A 5,801-nucleotide genomic window follows, 5' to 3' on the forward strand; every position below is an offset into this window, starting at 1 on the left:
TCTCTCTCTCTCTCTCTCTCTCTCTCTCTCTCACCATTTAACCGCCCTCCTATCGTTTTGTCGGGTTCGGCCCGGTAAACCTCTGCAGCAGACCCTTTAGCCGTCCGGCGTGGTCTGCTAGTGGCCTGCTCCGGCAGACCATGAAGGGGCTTCATTAAAATTCGTTTGCAATTACTCTTCAAGTGCTGAAATGATGGTAACGAGTCTCCTTTTGCCTGGCGCCGCCAACTTGCCCCTTTTACCTCTCGCTCTCTCCCCCTTCTCGTGGTCTCTGCCCTCCTGCCCCGCCCCTGTCCCTGCCTCTCTCTCTATCTCTCCCCCTCTCTCTCTCTTCCTCCCTCTCTCTCATTTGGTCATTGATCCGGCGACTTATTGTCGGCAGCGAGCTCAGCCTGCGCATCTCGGAATAAGGGGAGGAAAAGTTTCCCGCGCGGTGACAAAAATAAATAATAACAAGGAAAAAGAGAAGAATAGATTGAATTTTCCCGCGGCGCTGAGGCGCGCGGCGACTGAGGGCGGACGTCGTCTTCTCTATGCGGATGCCTCCCTATCCCCTCCCTCCTTCTCCTCCTCCGGGACATGAAAAAGTTAGCGATACGAAAGTTGGCACAAAATTGCGCTCCGATTTGGGCGCGTCACAAATAGCGCGTCGTTAAAAGTTTTACCGTTGCGACGAGTTGGCAAACTCGTTTTGCAGAGTCACGTTCGCTCCAAACATGACGCGCGCGGCTGCGGATGTAAACGCTGGTATCGCGTCGAGAGGACCGCGACGACTATGGATGATGACGGCGACTGTCCAGGGGTGAGAAAGACTGCTCAGGGATAAGGACAACTGTTGGTCGAGGAAAACGGGGAAAAACTTATTATTTATCCTCGTCGTTTTAATGATTTTAATATCTATTTACTTGTTGCATTTTAGTAGGATTAGTTCATTTGATACTCATCCCCCGGTGTCTTCCGCTCAACGTCAGTCATAAAAAATTCATCGCGGTAGGACCAGCAGAGAACTTGAGCATGCAGCTTTTCAGAGGGCCCGTGGATAAAAAATGAAAAAGGGGCAACTTGGCTGTTATCTTCCCGAGAAAGGCGCGGTACATACTACATGCTTGTGTGTGACAGACACAGCCCGAGGGTCTGTGCGGAGTGGAGGGTCGAGCGCACAAGTAGCACAGGCCGGACCAGCGCGCCGGTCGGGGCGGAGCGTGGTGGCGGCGGGCGGGGGGGAGGTTCGGAGGGGCGTCGTCAGGGTGCAGCCATTGTCCCTGAGCAGCCAATACAGCACCCTCCTCTGCATGTCCCATCCCCTACGCGCTCCCCTCGGTGCGTGTCCCAAAAATCAGCGTACATTTTTCGTCTTGTTCCTTTCTTGTGAAGTTTGCAGGCGGTTTTGTGGTCGCTAAACCACCCCTTTGGTCATCAAAGCCCATCGCATTACCAAGTTAGTTCTACATACAACTGGTCGATCGAAAATTCACAATGAAGTCGTAGTCTTCATTTTGGATGAGCTAGGATGTAACCAATAAAACTGAAAAATATCTTTGGAAAATTTTCAAAAAAATCTGACTGTTTACAATTGATATTGTATGTTTTAAGTTTAGGATCGATCAGTGCGGTAGGTGTACGACTACTCATTCTTGGTGAAGAGTGCGAATAATTCTCTACTCGGTGTCTTAATAATTTTTTAAAGTTTAAAATCTATAGTTTATTCTTTACAACACATTTTCTCAATTTTATTTACAGTCTGACTTCCGGAATACATTACTATAACTTTGTTTTATGATGCTTCGTTTTGATATCCATGCGGTATTCACCTGAATGACGCGGCGGCCCAAACTCCTCATCCTCCGTACGAAAAGTTTATTACATTTTTGCGTAAAACGCCGCGCCGTATTTATAAAGCGCGCGTCTCTCATTGAGCGAGCAGCAGGCAGCGCGGCGCTAAAGAGAAGACGCGATGACACGGCTCTGAAAGAGACTTTGTCTATGCCTCGCGCACCGCTACCGCCAACAGTAATTGCGGGGAAATTTTAATGGGGCGTGTTTTAGTGTGAAATGTCGTGTTTTGCGCGCCGTGCGCGGGATGAACGCGTCGTCGCCGTGCGCCCGTTTGGAGGGAGGGGAGGGGGAAGGGGGTGAATAATTTCCATCAAGGAGGAGCTTTTCTGAGACACGCCCTATGTTTTGCCTCCTGCATAGCACCAAACACGTCGCTTAGCGTAACGAACGCAGTTCTCATTCAAAAATGTTTCTTTGGTTCATTGAATACATTTCGCTGTCGCCGCCGCCGCCGCCTTATTGAAAGCAAAAGCCTCTCGCGGCGTTTGTTTGTTTACTCGCGCAATTGCGAAAGTTGTTGTCACCTCGCAATTCACACATACAAAAGGTGTCGCTGATAAGAGATCTAAACGAAAAGGAAAGGGGGTGCTGAATCTCACACCTTCTCGCGCTGGCTGTGGTTGGGGGGTGGTGGTATCAGAAGGGGGCAAGGCGGTATATGAGTAGTTTTGAAAAAGTGGCAAGCAGTTGCTGCATGAAATGCAGCGACAAAAGAGAGCGCGATTACTTATTTACCCCAGACACGCGAGGAATAAGGGGGTTGGATACTTAAATTGAAACTGCCGCCCCATTTCTGCCGGGTTCTGCCATATTCTGAATAATCTCTCACCTCCGCTGCGCGTCCTCGCCTCGCCTTGTCGCCGCCGCCGCCGGCAGAGCAGTTGTTTGCTCGAATTTTGTGTTTATTCAATGAACACACAAATCGCGCCGGTGCGAATCGCACACAAAAGGGCGCGGGCGCGACGGCCCCGCAATGCCGCATCAGTATGTTTACGAACATCAGTATTTATTTTCCACGTGTGCCCCGGGGAGGAGGCGCCCGGCGCCGCCGAACGGAACGAGGTAAACTGGGGAAACGGGGACAAAAATGAAAGCAAAGCAATCGACTGAAAAAAAAAGCAAAGCAAGCCAAGTTTTGTAGATGAAGGAAAATCGTAATATTTAATTATCATTTCATAAGAACGCATGCCGTAATTTTAAAACCGTGCTCTGAAAATGAAAGAGTAAGTTCTGTTCTTGCAAAAGCATAAGGACAAAACTAACTATGTATTTTTTGTGGGGGAAAGGCGCACCTTGTTATAAATTACGATGGGTCATCAAGTACGGAACGACTTGTGGATAGGACGTGTGTTATGACCAAGATGGACTTGTATACTAAATAATGTTTTCTTTTTCTAACAGTGTTGCCGAATCGACGCATCTGCAAATGAAATTATTCTGCCGACGCGGACGCCGCTGCAGCACAAGCAGCAGGCCGTGGAGGTGAGTCACGCAGACCCTAATTGCTGAGGCTGTTTACAGCAATAATTATCCGGTAAACGGTGCATCTGGGCCGGGCCCGGGCTGGCTGACGTGCAAACACAAACAAGCAACCTGCCCGCCACATAAGTTATGGACATTCGTAATTATGAAAATGTCCGAGTCCAGGCCAGCAGCCCCACACCCAGCACCACCACTTCGGGCCGCCTTTCGTTGACCTCCCTCCCCCCCTCTCTCCCCACCAGTAATCAAAATTAAAATTGCGGAGAGCATGAGGGAGAGCAGGAAAACGCAGTGCAAAATAAGGTTTTGGGACGAGTTTAGCAGCGGCGAGGCTCGGCAGAACTCAGTTGCACATATGCATGCGGTCCAATTGGTGCTATTTCGTCTCTCCCTCCTTCTCCTCCGTTTCCTCCTCTTTCCCTCACCTTTCCCGCTCTCCCCCGCTCTTCCCCGCATGACCCCCTGTGGCGGAATGTGTAAGAGGCCATTACGGCGTATGGGGGCTGAAGTTTCAAGTAACCGTTTGAAAAGGGGAGGGAAGGCTGTAGGAGTCGCACTGTGTGAGTGTGTGTGTGTGTGTGTGTGTGTGTGTGTGTGAGAACTTGCGCGTGTGTGCGGATAATTACTTGGGGCAGCGAGTTACGTACACAACTACTGGAAAACTATGAAACGAAGGCAAGCACGGCCAGCACCGCCCCCGTCAGTGGGGGGCAATATGTGTCGCTGAATGTGGCGCGGACCGCCAGGTTTCGCCTCTGGCCCGCCATCTCTCTCTGCGGCAGCCTCTGCGGCAGCTGGGGATCTCCATAATAAACTATCAAGCAATCAGCAACCGTGTGTCTCGCTCGATGGGGAGAGAAGGGGGCGGGAGGTTTCGGTGGAGGCAGGGCCGGGGCTATGGGGGGTTGTGCGAGACGGGTGACAGCTCAAACAACACACCCCTAAACCACTAGGTACACAGACACACAAACGCACACACGCACACACTCACACACTCACTGGCCTGGCGAGGCTAGTCGACTTTGGGGCAGATCGAAAAAAAAAAAACAAAAAAAAAACACACACACATTGCAGATAAAATTGGAAAAAGCAACCTTATCCGAATAACAATGGGAAAGTGGGAAAGTATTAATTGATTTTTATATTAACGGTATTACATCTCCAGTAAAAAACTAGATGTTGTCAACATGAACTTCATCGGTCATGACTCTATAATGGATGATCTCGTGGGTGACGTAGAAATAATAGGATAATTGGAATCTGTCCGGAAAAACTTTTTACGTAATGTGTACTGTTCCGTAAATAAAATCTTCCTGGGCATGGCATTGTCAATTATTTGGTCTGCAACACGGAGTCTTGATTTTAAAAGCAAAGTATTTATGGGAAAAATAAAATCAGATCAGCGATCCTTCGGCCTTCTTTTATTTCCTGTCTCACGTCCTCCATGGGAGCCTCTTCCACTGGAGCAACAATAACCTTCGGCGTGACAACTAAATAAAGTTTACGTTTCTGAAACGAGTCTGCGTCGAAGGATGACAACAGGAATTATGTTGTACTGTATCTATCATCGTGTTGAGGGGAAAAGGAAAGAAAAAGAGAGTTTGTGGAGGGTGAGTGGAAGGTGAGGAACATTGGCTAATTAGGACCTCGAGACGCTACTGTATTGTAGGGTGACGTGTGTTGCTGACGGGCATTGTGGTCGGACCGGGGAACACTTCCGGGAAATGAAAAATAAAAGCGCAGCTCTAAACTATTTATAAGGATGTTTGCTGGCTTTCGGGATAAGGGGGGCGGGGTTTACTTTTGAGGATTGCTTTAGGACCAGAAAAGGTGGGGGGAGGGGGGTATATGTATATGCCTTGGAACCTCAAACCGTCTATTTCTCATCCTCCCCGCGATCTCATTTTTGTTTCTCTCTGAAACTGTACGAACTTTTGTACTTTGCGTCGGGAAAAAATAGCAAAGTGAGGTGAGGTCCCTTAAACGTGGCTCTGCGCAACAAAGGGGGCGGTGCACAAATCCTCGTTAGTTTTGGAGAGGTGAGGCGCGGCGTGGCGCGGTGCACGAGAATGCGTTGCCTTTGAGGCGCCGCTGCACTCGCGCCGCCCAATCTGTAGTGCGTGTGTGTGAGTGTGTGTGGGTGAGAGAGAGTGAGAGAGAGAAAGAGAGAGAAAGAGAGAGAAAGAGAGAGAAAGAGAGAGAAAGAGAAAGCACAAAGGGAGAGGCCAACTTCTGTCAAGGGCCGCAGGGGCAGGGTCACCGTCGAAGGCGCGTGCGATGCTACGTTATGTTGGCGACTGTGTTGTCCGCGATGCAGCAGCCGTCTTTCGGTTTGTTCGCGGTGTTCACGGATGCCATTATGAAATGGCCTCAGGTGACTTAGTTTGTGTGTATTTTGTGTCGTTGGTTCGTCTGAAGTTGTTTCCTGCGCACAACACCCGGCAGAGGGTAGCGCGGGACGGGGGTGCCAGCGCCGGTACTCT

This window comes from Frankliniella occidentalis, unplaced genomic scaffold, assembly GCF_000697945.3.
Source record: "Frankliniella occidentalis isolate FOCC.00 unplaced genomic scaffold, Focc_3.1 Scaffold6, whole genome shotgun sequence".
Taxonomy (NCBI): domain Eukaryota; kingdom Metazoa; phylum Arthropoda; class Insecta; order Thysanoptera; family Thripidae; genus Frankliniella; species Frankliniella occidentalis.